General features: G+C 31.0%; 1 long non-coding RNA gene across 1 annotated transcript; it reads left to right on the forward strand.

Annotated features, from left to right (window-relative positions):
• The first annotated feature begins 5,285 nt into the window (after positions 1-5,285).
• Positions 5,286-7,809, forward strand: LOC127729742 (uncharacterized). Its single transcript, XR_007994817.1, has 3 exons — positions 5,286-6,354; positions 7,006-7,055; positions 7,273-7,809. It is a non-coding gene; the product is annotated as an uncharacterized LOC127729742 (long non-coding RNA).
• Positions 7,810-15,183: the final 7,374 nt, after the last annotated feature.

A 15,183-nucleotide genomic window follows, 5' to 3' on the forward strand; every position in this document is an offset into this window, starting at 1 on the left:
TTTTCATACCAACTGCAGTATCAAACCAAGCTACAGACAGGTAAATACAACTGACATTGAATTTTATATAGTTGCATTATTGTCTTTACATTAAAATCGTCATAATTCAATTTTCTTGTAGTTGGAGACCGCCCAACGGGTATCACTAGTACAACTGTTGCAACTTACAGTGTAAATTGTGATGACCAGACGAAGATGATGTCTTCGCTTTCCACAAAACTAGATGAACTTCAGTGTATTCAAAATCAAACATGCTCGTTGAAAACAGAGGTATCAGGGTGTCAAAATAGTGGTAGAAAGAAACGATCTACATCTTTTGAAGTGACAATTCAATTATACACAGATTTCACACAAATCGGGGATTTGAATTTGCAGGAATTCTTTGCTAACAATATAGGTGAAATGATTTAACATAACATAATCTGAAATTGTTTATGCACATACATATAATATAAAATGTCTTTGAAAGAAATATTTTCGAAAGAGGCATTTGCTTGTATAACTGTAAATATTTTTGTTCTTCTTTTACTTCGAAGTTCTGTTCTGTAAAATGTGTGCACATAAAAAATAGGAGAACAAACTTCTTAATTCTTACAAATGTAATTTTTGTCGTAAATATGCATCTTGTCATTATCAAGATTATATGTATCAAAAGATTTCTATAAACGTTTACATAAAAGAATCAAATGCTAGTTATCGATACTAAAACAAAATATAGATCACATGGGTCTTGTGTTGCTAATCTAAGTCATGTTGTCTATGTATCAGTGGGACATGTCCAATTTATCTACCCCATGAATAGATTACAAATGTACATTAGCTGTATTTGGCTAAACCTTTTAGAATGTTTGGTCCACAATGCTCTTTTACTTCGTATTGTATTTGGCCTGATAACATGTTTGATTCGAGTGTCATTCTTGAGTCTTTTGTAGACGAAACACGTATCTGGTTTACAAAAATTATAAACCTAGTATCTGAGGCTTTTTCATCAATGCTATTATAACGTTCCAAGCTATGTGCAAATGTTGCAAGATTGAAAGGCTTGCTACTATTGGCTATTTTGTGGTGGCTAGTTTTTATTTGAGGAGGAAACCGAAGTACCTGGAGAGAACCACCGACCATCGGTAGGAAAAATGGCAATCCTAGTCAATTAAGATTGCCACGTGCGGGATTTGAAATCACAACCTCAGTGTTAATAGGCTAGTTGTACAGTAGTTGTACTACTTTGACTACTCAACCAAAAGGTCTCCCAAATAAAAAGACGAAAAGTAGAAAAGTAGAAAACAATAGAACCAAAAACATCGATAAATAGATAGACAATCAAGGTAATATATATAATAATTCTAAATGAAATTGATAGAAATTAATAAATGTACTTTTTACTTTCAGTGTCACAAGAACTTATAGATCTAATTCAAGGTTACACAGACATGAAAGAGTCTATTGACCAATTAAACGGCACAGATATATTGACAATTGATGTAAATGGCAACTTGTATACAACAGACATATCTACCTTATCATTCACAACAAACATTTCATGTCCCGAGGGAACAGTTAATGAAGAACTTCTATGTGGTAAGTAGATAAAAGACAAATCGTTTATTATATGTATTATTTTTCGTTATATCATATGCCCATTTTAAGCAAATTACTGTCCTAAAAGTGTTAATGTACAAAAAAATCCAAAATACACGAGTCACGTAAGGACATTGAGTGTCATACGTTTATCTAACTACGGATAAGTCATTGTTGCTGCTTGCTGGTATATTTCAATCTGCGAAGGAATCATCCGCCATATGGCAAGTGTTTTGGTGTATATACTTTCGTATTTTAGTATAAATTAATTGAAAATGTATTTTCATTAGTGAAATGTTCCTAATTGAATCATTTATAGATTAGATTATCTAAGCAGAAAATAAATTTTCGTAATCAATCTAGATCTACTCAGTCAAATAGATTTAGTTATTCCGCCTGGTTATAGATCTCACATATCCAATTCCATCAGTCAGAGAAGTTTTGACATTTTCTAGCCTTTGAGATTTTTTAGAAATCGTATGATCCGTGGTGCAAAGGAGAAGATGCTTACCTTTGGAAAGTACAATTTTTCCATGGAATTGTGAAACTAGTTTTTGTGGTATAAATCCAATCGCTTCTAATATCGATCAGAGAAATAACAATAAAACTGAGTACATAAAGAGCGGGTAACTCACATTATACCGATAGAAAAATAACAAAATCACCAACATAACAATAACGAACAATGTTGTATCAAAGAGCGCTTTTGTCAACTTTAATCAAGCTAAAAGTTCTTAACCTTCTGTTATATAAAATATCGCCGTTGGCAACGTTATATTGGCAGTTGTACGTCGGAATTGTTTTCATACAGCAAAAATATGCATACATTATATATGAAAGCTTATTGGGGATTTTTTTGGCGAAATTGAAACAAACTTAATTGACTGTTAATTACGAATGATAATTCCAAATGTTTTTTTTGTAATTTTTTTAAGCAAAAACAAAACATACTTTATATGTTTTGCAACTTAAACTGTCGAAATCGCAGCAAATGCTCTTTTATTATCCATCAAACACATAATAGTATCTTCATCTTTTCATGAGAAAACACAAATGCAAAGCCTAAAAAGTAAGCGTTAATCGAGAAATAGGATGACCCATCAAATATATACTATGTGATGTAAACATTCATTCGTCTGACACAATATTCTCATATATGAATATAGCGTTTTAAAGGAATATAAAAGGCAATACTACCCCCTCCTCCAGCCCATAATTTATTCCATAATAGCTTTACATTAAAAAAGTCTTTGATTTTTTCCTACAATTCACATGATCATTGCTTTGTGCCTATACTTCTGGCAACATTGTATCATATTGCTTAATATGTTACCAAATTATAAATACTAGAAAAAAGTAAAATAACAAAAATACCGAACTCCGAGGAAAATCAAAACGGAAAGTCCCTAATCAAATGGCAAAATCAAAAGCTGAAACACATTAAACGAATGGATAACAACTGTCATATTCCTCACTTGGTACAGGCATTTTCTTATGTAAAAAATGGAGGATTGAACCTGGTGTTATAGCTAGCTAAACCACTCATGTATGAATGACAGTCGCATAAAATTCCTTTATATTGACAACAATGTGTGACCAAACAAACAGACATAATAGGTAAAAATGTCAAAAATAGGGGTACAGCAGTCAACATTGTGTTATAATCTTAATCACTATAAAAACAAACAAATATGTCAACAAAGAAAAACAAAAAGGTATATAGACAAAGCACATTAGCAAAAAAGAAAGAATACAAAAATTTACCATTGCACAATAATTATTGTTCAAAACTATAATTTGTGTAGATTTTGAAAGAAATTGAGATTTGATGCCAAGGTATATAGAGTCTTACAAGTAAAAGAATCAATGTAAAGCAATGAAAAACGTTATGGTTCTATGAATATCTATATTTGTTGTTGAAAAGATTGTATTATAAAGACTCTTTAATTTTCGACTTTGGTGGTCAAATGAATGACACAAAAATTGTAATAACTTTTCAAAATATTGAACTATCATTCCTGGAGTTTTCTATATTTCAGTTGAATGTCCATTTGGAACTTACTGGAGTAGTGGTTTTTGTGTAATGTGTCCAAAAGGATACTTTCAAGACACAAGTAGACAGTTATCATGTAAAACTTGTCCTGTAGGTTATTCAACGCAATTTATTGCTTCCAGAAATGAAAGTGAATGTACATGTAAGTCTATTTTTTAAATAATATGCATATCTACAGTGTATAAGGAGTAAAGGTAACTGATCAAACATATGTAACAGCAAGACTGTGTTACCAGTGTGAAAAGAAAACATGTAGAAATCACCACACTGCATTCACTGATAAGCAGAGGTCATCAGAAGATAGTTACGTATACAACCATATATATCTTCCTTTCAATGAAATGTCAACAAACGTAAGCCGCTGACAAAAGCCAGAAAAAATACGTTAAAAACACTTATTAAATAACATTTTTTATTTTTCTGGTAATGTTGTTTATATTGCCCTTAAACTAAGCCACGATCCATGTTAGCTCATTGATCCTTGGAATAAAGTTATTCTAAAAAGAATATAAATTTAACGACGTATAACGATCTTTGAATATTGTTTTTGTAGATACTAACATTGATTTGATTAGATAAATTAAAACATTACTAAACATGTATTGAAATACATGATGAAAATTTATGGTTCTACATCCTGTCGATATTATGTTACTTTTTTGCAGTGCGCAAGGTCATACTTTCTCCAGATTATTTATGAAATCTCCACATTAAGTCCGTTGGATGTGTACTAATTGATATAAAATTTTTACTGTGTGTTCTTTTGGTTTGTCTAACGCCACTGGAGCGTGGAGCGTTCACAAACATGTTTAACCTCGCCACATTATATGTGTGCCTATCTAAAGTCAGGAGCCTTTAATTCAGAGGTTGTTGTGGTTGCTGTCTCTTATGTTTGTTTTTTTGTTTATTGTTTTGTTATAATTCAGGCCGTTTGATTCTTCGCTTGAATTGTTAAAACATTTTATCATTTGATTTTCATAATATTTTCATCGCGTCTTTAGTCCGCCCATTACACTTTGTTTTTGCCATGCTAGTGCCTTCATTTTGACCAGATCCGCTTTAAATTTGGATGACGGTATCCACTCGTCAAAACTTGAAACGGTAAACCATTTCTGTTTCTGAAGGAGGGGGTGCTGCTTCTAAGAATATTCAATTTAAATCTTGTCAATTCTTGTCGCAAGAAATATAACATTTCTCTTTAAGTTTGAATAAAGGGAACCGTCATTCCTCATCAAAACCTGAAATGAGTTCAATTATCAGACAAATCTTCTATTTATTTCGAGAGGAAGACTCACCAAAGTATCCCAAACTAATCGGTAATTGACTCTTCTCGTCTCAAAAAGTCTTTGACATGATGATAAGACTTGTATACTATGCACAAAAGTGTACGTTGAATATGATTGGGTTTAGCTAATTCAAGAAGGTTGTGTGAATTTTCTCTTGTATCGGGTATAACTTGTAGTCAGTATATTGATTGGCATACGTACACTACTTGAAATAAAATAATCACCTATGAAAATTTAATCTATAGTCCAATTGAAATATTTAATTGGACAAGGTAAATGTTTAAGTTTTAATTTTTCAGTGCCTTATACTATTACAACAGAAGCTGACCAATTTACGCATTCAGCTGACGAAAAGAGTGAAGGTATTTTATATTTCTTTTGTATTGCAAATGAACGTTTTGTGTACTTTACGCATAATTATTCCTTTTCCGTAAGAATTACTAAGTATATATCAAAAGAGGACTGCATTGAAAGATAAGTTTCTTTTAACAAGTCCAAAGAAGACCTTTGTAATATCTGTGAAAATATTCTGTTAATTACAATAATATGTGAACTTTCTTCAATTCTTAAAGTTAATTCATAACTCTGTTAGTGCATTGTTTTGTGTTTACTTGTTACTGTCTATATTACTAATAATTCACATAACATTCATTTGATATTGTTTATTTTAGTAATTTACTGAACCTCAAGTTTCATCAAATCGGATGATATTGTAATTGACATTTCAAACATTATACAAAACATTACGTGTACAGTTCAAATATCAATGTATTAACTTAACCTAATAAAATTTAATATAACAAGAACTTGTGATGTAATCTTTTGGTGTCTGCTTTTACTTATAAAAATAATTACAACTGCTTGGGAAATTTTTTCAATTAAATGTAGTCACTAAAATTATGCTTTAGATTTGTTTTCTTTATTACAAAACAATTATTTCAATTTGAATTAATGTAAATAATTAATAATATTTATGGCATGTTTCATCACAGTTAACAATATCTGATATTCTTATTTTTGTTTCCATACACTAACTTCAGTTTTTTCTTCTTCAATTATTAGCAATTACATTAATTTTTAAATGAACATAATTATTCTATTAATACAGATATTGTTCTGTTTCAAAGAAAAAAAAAAGAAAGTTTGTCATATCTTTGTGTGTTCAGAATACCTGTTAATTAAAAAAAAGACATACTAACGCTATAAATCTACATTCGTTTTACATAGTCAGATGATGTAAATGATAGAATCAAGATAATATTCATTTTAAGTGTGCATGTTTCAACAATTGCTTTTGGTTTCTGTGTTTTATTTGTTGTTAATTTTTTTATACAGACAAAGTTGTTGCTACATCTATTGTCTTGTCGCCTCTGTAGTAACCATTGCGTGCTTTGCCGTGGTACTCGGTATCATACTGATATATAGAAAATACTTCAGGTACTATATTATAGTTCTACTTCAATTTTATTAAATTATATATGAAATAAATATCAAGAGAGTTAACAGAAGAAAAGTATGAATTGAATATCAAATATATGAAATTGTTTTAAAAAAAAAGTATATAGTTTCCAGGTATATTTAGTCCATATAAATATTAGATTTATGAAATTAATCGAGAATTTTGCCGAATTCACTACAACACGCGTGTTTCCAGAATAGTCTTTGTCAGTTTTATTCGAGAAAAAGAGTTGTGGAAAATAAATATTGAAGTGATTTAAAAGAAATGTTAATGGTTCTAACTCAGATTATCAAACAACCTTTAGAAATATGAAAATCATATAAATTACAAACACATGGAATTAATTCATTTTTATTCTAAAGCACAAGTTATATGACGAATGGTACCCGCGTCTGGACTGACCATCCACAAGCCGCTACACAACCAAGTTGTATTAAAATAAAAGTATAACAATAGTTATCGTATAACATATCTTAATATATTTCGTTATCTGGAGAATTGTTTCTGTTAAATTTCAAATTCACAACATTTGTAGAATCAAGACGATTTAGATCTGACATATTGTTTAAAAACCTGTCTATTGTTGAAGATTGATGTTGCCCTCCAAATGTTTTGTTTTACATTTTTAGGTCCATGTGTTGCTGTCGCATTGACATATACCCCATCCATCCCTATATTGGTATGTATGAAACCGATTTCAGCGCGCAAACCACATTTGTTTGGAAGTGGATAGAACTATGTTCCTTATCAATTTTCACAAACAATATATAATGGCGTAATAGTATAAATCAACATAATTCTTGAATAACGTTTACTTATTCCTGATATTTGATTCAGAAAAGGCAAATCGATTAATATTTTTCATTATTTATTTGTTTTGTATTCTTTTGTTCTAGGAAAGCACTAAGGAGTGAACGTAGGATGTCAATTAGAAGTATAGCTAGTCTACATAAGGTCCGTCCTAGCTTTGATAAAGCTGATAATGCAGATAACTGTATGCTAAATGACTTGCCGGGTGATATGAGGTACACAAATCCGGCTACAAAGTGCGGTTTGTCAGTTAAACAACATTGAAAGTATAACAAGATAAAAGCTATCATTGGTTAATGCAATGTGATTTTCTTATTTTTTTATATATATTATATATATCTATTTAATTTAACTTAATGTTTAGCAAGCGTGAATTTATGGATATTGTTATATCTAGAATTATTGTAAATACATGTAATAGTACTCTCTTATTTTAAATAGTAATGAGAGAGAGAGAGATAGAGAGAGAGAGAGAGAGAATATGATATTAATGTGATTTATTGTAGATGCAACTGATAGAATTAAAAATGATTACAGATATAATTTGTATTCATTTATTTTTTTTAAATGCTTATACTTGTCACCGGTACCATTACAAGTTCAAATTAAAACGTATTTTCATACATGTGGTTTATATAATTAGCTAGATTTAGTAAGACGGCGCGTTTTCTCAAATAATGAATAACAAGAACATCACCTTTATTTGTCACGCAAGATGAGTACTTTGAAAAAACAAACTCCTATTTACTAGCATAAAAAGTAGATTGACAAGTAGATCCATGACTAGAGATATAAAGTGCAGACAAAATTTAAGAGTATGATTTGAGTTACACTATATGGATTGGAAATTCCATCTTGTTTTTTTTTCAGTATAGTTTGTTAGAAGAAAAGTATACAATCATTTAGTTTTATGATCCGCTGAAGGCAAAAACAACTAACACAAGTTATGATGATGCAGGCCAAAAATGTGACAGTTATTATTCAAATTTCATATAAAAAGATACATGTATAAAATTTAGCATACACTACAATTATAACTACTCATTGTAAATTTTAATATACCATACTTTTAGTACAATCTCAACCCATAAAAACATATTTTGTAATAAGTGAAAAAGACAAATGGCATCAATTATTAAAATCTAAAATTTTTAAAAGTCAAATAATTTAGAGTTATCTCCCATTAACTATAAATTTTCTTATAATAGTGTAATATCTCAATTTTTGGAAGCAGATACCGCCATAACGTGAGAAGCTCTTTTGGGACTGAAAAACGCTGCCCCAAGGGGAAGCTGCATCAACCGTCATCTAAAAAAAGCATTGTTTAAGGAGCATATAATATCATGAGTCACTGCCTGTCTACCTTTAATATCTTATTTACTTAGATACCAAATATTTAAAATTGGACAATATGTTGAACAGAGTTCAAAGGGTATTGTACGCAATATATAATATACATTGACAAATGCACCGAAGTTATCGGAATGAAACTATGTACAATTGAGCGCATACAAAAGTACTAACGAGAAACTTTTTGTGACTCATGAAATGATTTTAAGCTCAAAAAAAAAATGTCTCTCATAATATTATTTACCGAAGAATATAACAAATCGATACTAGTAAAGGCTATTGTATGCCTCACCAAAAACTCATTTGATACACTTTACCAGCATTGAATCTGAGTAACGTACTATTGCTTGACATATATACATGTTAGGAAAAGTAACCTACTAAGATGACACAATTTACGAACATTGTATTCGACCAATGTATTCAAATGATACCTGAAAATTATATACTAGAAAAACACAATTCACAGACATCGTGTCCCACGAATGTATCTAATTGATACAAACAACACATTTACTAAAAGGACAAAATTTACAGACATTGTATTATTACAAATGTATCTAAAAGAGGGACGAAAGATATCAGAGGGACAGTCAAACTCATAGATCGAAAACAAACTGACAACGCCATGGCCAAAAATAAAAAGACAAACAGACAAATAATAGTACAGATGACAAAACATAGAAAACCAAAGACTAAGCAACACGAACCCCACCAAAAACTGGGGGTGATCTCAGGTGCTCCAGAAGGGTAAGCAGATCCTGCTCCACATGTGGCACCCGTCGTGTTGCTTATGTTATTACAAATCCGGTAAATAGCCTAATTCGGTAAGTCACATTCGTAAAAAGGGAGGGTATTGTAGTTACGACATAAGGAACATATCCGATATCATCTGTGAAACGGTTATTCCATAACGGTCAACCAACTCGTGATTGCGTCCGTAAAATTTACGAAGGGATGACTTCAACTTCCCCATTTGGAACTCTTGGTTTAATAGCTTCCTTGTGAGCAGCAATTGATACGAACAAAATTGAATATTAAAAGGACACAATTTACAAACATTGTGTACCACAAGTGTATCTAATTGGTACAAACAAAAAATTATACTAAGTGGACACTTGTGTCCCACATATGTATCTAATTGCTACCAAAAAATATGTACTAAAAAGGACACAATTTACAGACATTGTGTCCACAGATGTACCAAATTGGTACGAACCAACCTATGAAACCTAATAACTTTATTAATACAATATATTTCGCTTTCACCTATTAGAACCTAAAGGATGATATTTCCCTAATCAAGTATTCTCAGCATACGGCTTAATGTTATTATATGCAAATTATGTGTTTTAAAAGTCATATATTGGAAACAACTTTTAGAAGAGGCCGATTTAGGGGGACAGGGTACCCGGTCCTCTTATGGAGCTACATATATGGTTAATGCATATATTTTTTACATGTCCCACTCCAAACTTTGCTTACTTTGGGGCCCCAGGCCCCTTTTATCAAAATCCTGGACTCGCATCTGTTGTGGGATTAATTTTTGACAGGAACTAAACTTTGCATAAGCATCTTCAAAATTTACAAACTAAGTGCATGAAATTGTATGAAATTACTTGCACGTAACAAGCAATACACAATTATTATGGTTGTGAAATATATAATTCAGCTTCTTTTATAACTAAAAAATGGTTAAATATCATTCATACTCAGGAATTACGTAAATGTGCCGGCTCAATGAGATCTGCTTCTTAAGAGTCCGACTTTAGGTGCAGAACGATACTGTTATTTTTTATAATTGTATTTCTAAAATTATTAAACAAATAAGATGTCATAAATATTTTTATTTTAGATCATAATCGGAAGTTCAACAGTATAAGAAGAATTTTTATAAAATATCCCATCTATTTTTGAATTTTTCTGAATGTATTTATTGTTTTACATTTATTATCAAAAATATAATATGAAAATAATATTAGATATAGTATACAGGTCTCACTATAACTTCATTAAAGAAACAATTTTAATTGCTATATAAACTCCAATCCCATCTATTGTTTGACACTTGTAGTTGGATTTTTCAATTTGAAGAACCGCGAATAAACTACGACGACACCAAGTGGGAAATATCCAACACTGAACCTCAGGGCTATTTGAGCATAAAAAACGGTGAATTTATTTGTACAGGTGTTGATTTATGAAACATATTTATATATTTTCCGGGCATCGTCTTATAAAATTTTTTGAGAATGAATGATTGATTTATTATTGTTTGGTTACCCCCTGTGGCAAATATTCCATACATATGCAGAACGAGAACAAAATACCAATAGTTCAAATAGGTAGGTTTATTAAGTGGGTCGACCTGGATGAAAGGTGGGGCTGTCGCCATGACAAAATGAGGGTATGGAGTAAAATGTTTGTCTCGTGTGACAGTGTTAAATCATATTAAGGCGAAGTATACGTAATTGCACGCCTCTAGCGGAATTCGGGATACAAAACGTGCGTCGTTAGTAACGCAAGTTATCTCCCCTACTCCAAGAACGGGAAATGGGCACATGAAAGAGAAATCATAATTTTAATGACTTTGTGCGGTCTATCATGAACCCAAACAAGTATTCCTTTGCTAGGTCAAAATTTCAAAGAAATTAGCTGACTCCAATCAGAAATCTTAGATCTTAATATCCTATTGTGTGTTAGTCTGCAACTTTTTTTTGTTTTAGCCTCACGCAGGAGCGGGTACATAATACCGCTCGTATTTATTTCAACAGAAATTAAAAATAAAATAATAAACTAGTGACAATTTTGCTTCTAGTCGTATCATACTCGTTAAAATCAATCCAGAATTGACCCCACAATATTATTTGAATGAAATTGACAGTGTCAGTGTAGCGTAATCTTGAGTCAAAGGTAACGAATAATTACCGGTAAATTGCATGTAAATGTGTATGTTGAACTAGAAAGCACAGGCACTTGTCTTAGAATTTGTTCCCCTATATATGTGTTATATTACGGTATATAGGATTTATTTTTTCTGAGACAAGTGCCTGTGCTAGAAAGGCGTTGGCATGTTCCGTTTTTTTTAAAGAATTGAAAATTTTAGGATAATTTATATCTGTGTGAAAAGTATAAACGATAACAAAGGGTAATCGACCACAAGTGAAACATTTTTAACATGTATACATAAGTGGAAGGACAAAGCTTACAGAAAAGAAACGAACAAAAAAATCAGATTCCGTCTACAAAACTTTAGTCCAAATAAGATTTAAATCAAATTTGCTAAATTTTTATTGGGTGTAAATAAAGGTGCTGTGAATAATGCTGTACTTGCTGAATTAGGTTTATTCCCACTTTCATTGTCAGCCCTTAAAAATACAATTAATTTCTGGATTCATATCATTAATATGAATAGCGAGAGTATGGTAAAGAAAGCATACAGTGAAAACTTGCATGTCTAATGGTTTTTGTAGTAAAATAAAAGTGTTATTAGGTAAACTTGGTTTTCAGCATGTTTGGGAAAATCAAAATACTATGTCAAAGACAAAATTACTTTTTTCAGTTCAAAAGAAATTAGAGGAGGAATTCATAAAATCCTGGAAACAAGCTCTTTTTTGTGACTCTAATAAAGATAGTCATGGTAATAAACTAAGAACGTATCGCAAAGTTAAAAATAATTACGAATTAGAAAAATATCTCCTACTGGACCTTAACAAAAATGTTATTTCTAAAATGGTAAAAATTAGAATTAGTAATAGCAAATTACTAATAGAAGTTGGTAGATATACTAGAACACCTTTAGAACAGAGAATTTGTCCACTTTGCAAGGATGGAATTGAAGATGAATTCCATTTCCTCATTAAATGTAAAGCGTTAGAATTTAATAGAAATATACTCTTTTGTAATTTAAGTGATATAGTTCCATCTTTTGTTAACATGTCTGAACAAGATTTAGTTTCATTTTGAAAAGTAATGATACTGACATTTGTACTGTATGTGTAGCTGGAATAAGCGATATCTATGATTCTGATGCAAACATAATGTTGTTAAGAACTGTTGTAGTATTAAAGCTTATTGTAATAGCTTGAAGAGATAATATAGTATGAATAACACCTCCACGCAATGTAGATATGTGTCTCTTATCATTGAGAAAACATATCTCTGTATATTTGTTTTTTGTTTATTTTTGTCTGTTTTTGTATTTGTATTTTGTAAATGTCAGCTGGTATCATTCCTGTATTAGAATTTACACCAATAAAATTATTTGATTTGATTTCTATCTCATCCAAATCTCAGTTCTCAAGAAGCAGAAAATAAACAGGTGTCTTCTTTTTCGTCCACAATTTTTGGGGAAAGTAAAATCTAAATTTAGAACCATGGTTGAAACTGAAACTACACATGTATGATAAAAATAGAACATGTAGTTTTTTTCTTGATCAAATTCCAATTTCGAAAGAATAGCGAAATTTGCATTCTTGTGTTGTTCTTTTGTGTATCATTCAGAAGTAGAGAATACAATTTTGAAGTAATTTTTTCTTCTCAAGTCTCAATATTGAAGATTACTAGTATTATAGAATTATAGAGTATAAGTTATAGGGAAGAAGGGAGAGGGTGAAGAAAATAATGTTACTATGTCGGGGCCTTTTATAACCGACTAAACGTTAGGGCCAAGTTTTCTCATGGTTGATGGTCTTATGGTTGCCTATTTTAATTGCTTATATCCACTTCATTCAATAAGGCAGTTGGGGTGTCAAAACTTTCGACGATAAATGTTTCGTAAGCTTCTGTAAAAGACTTTTCGGTCAAAGTAATTTCAAATTTCAATATAAAAACTTGAGATCGCGGACCTTGTTTTTTCGTAACAATACATTGAAATTAACCACATTTAGGGTATTTTATTTTGTTTATATAGGGGAAACTTACGTTTTCCTTATTGAAGAAACATTACACGATAGAATTGTCTAAAATTCGAAGAGATAATTTCGTTAATTAATACTTCTGAAATATATATATATATATAAAAAGGGGGTCACGGGCCTAATTTTCTTGAAAAAAAATATTGATAGTTCAATCTTTAAATTTCAAGTTGTAGGTATTTTGTTGTATATTGAATGATACTAGTGGTAAACTATTTGTAAAACAAATAAGTAATTTTGCAACATTACCAGAAAGGACGCGCAGAAAAAATACACCAGATAGATCTACCTTAAACTGTGGCAAATAGTTGTCCAATTTGCAATGATACCACATCTCCTTATTTTTATATCACATTAAAAAACCCAATTTATTTGCATTAGATACAGGCACAATACGCATGGTAAACTCGTATACATCATTAAATTATGAACAGTCTCCTTGCCAACTTCCGAAGCAAGGTTGTCGGCTCTCCGAACTTTCTAGAGGTCCTGATTTTGTTGCCGAGTTTATGAGCTTCGATCCTTGCTTAGAAGTGGTCTCCTTACACTATACTGGATACAATCTGATGAATTTACACTAGAAACATTTTTTAGCATCATACTGGATGATTACATTCTCATAACATCGCCCTTGGTACATTCGTATATCATTACATACGTATATTCGTATAGCATTACATACGTACATTTGTTTCATGTCACCAGTACATTTATATAATGACACCAGCACATTTACATCATATAACTATAATACACAAAGCTTCATACTTAAACTTAACAATACGGCTTTAGCATTACAATATACACAGTGTTAAGGCATAACACAGGCAGTGATCTATGCAACGGGAAGTTTTATAAAAAACTCCGATCTGTTTTATTTTGCTGAAATTCATAATACGGGTTCTTCTTTTGACCTTATTACAGCCATTCTCAAGATAATATGCATTTCGGATTTCTTAATTTTTATGAGTCGTACATGTGGAAATTTAAGAAATAATGGTACAAGAAATTATTTCCTTTGTTAATGAATCTCCAGCAAACATTACACGAAGTATAATTCCTTGTCGTGTAGGTAAAGAAAAAAGGGAAAGCTATCGAGACAGGAAATTTTCAAGTAAAATTGTAGAATCACGTGCACGTGTGTGAACTTGACAAATAGAATGGGTTGTGTACGCAATACCTCGCATAGTGCCGGAAATGGTGAGGATGAAAAGAAGCGATCCCAATATTATAACCGAATTTTTCAAATATGTATAGAATCATTCTGTACTAATCTGGACAACTCGATATTTTCTTTAAAATTATTAGAACAATATAAATATATATATAAAAAAAGATGTGGAACCCTGTCTAATCAAGAAAAGATGGAGTTAAAGTCTATACAGTAACTTTCTTTCACTTGCAGTATATTTATTTGCCAATTTGCAATATTTTGGCAGCAGAAATATCCTAAAACATTTTTTCAGTTTGTATCATTATCAACCATGTCAACCGATTACGCTTTTATTATTTCTAGCATTTCCAATACATAGGAAAATGTGTTACACACACTCACGATTTGTATGACAATACTGTACAGTACAATGGGTATACCAGCGTTATAGAATAGAATTTGTGGTGACGTTACAGCAGACATCAATAACGTCGCCGAATATTTTATAATTTTCTGCTAAAAATCAAACTTCAAGAGAATATAGCTTGAAAACTAGCACGGTTGCTAAGGACTTTCTT

Source organism: Mytilus californianus, unplaced genomic scaffold (assembly GCF_021869535.1).
Source record: "Mytilus californianus isolate M0D057914Y unplaced genomic scaffold, xbMytCali1.0.p SCAF_2, whole genome shotgun sequence".
NCBI classification, from domain to species: Eukaryota; Metazoa; Mollusca; class Bivalvia; order Mytilida; family Mytilidae; genus Mytilus; species Mytilus californianus.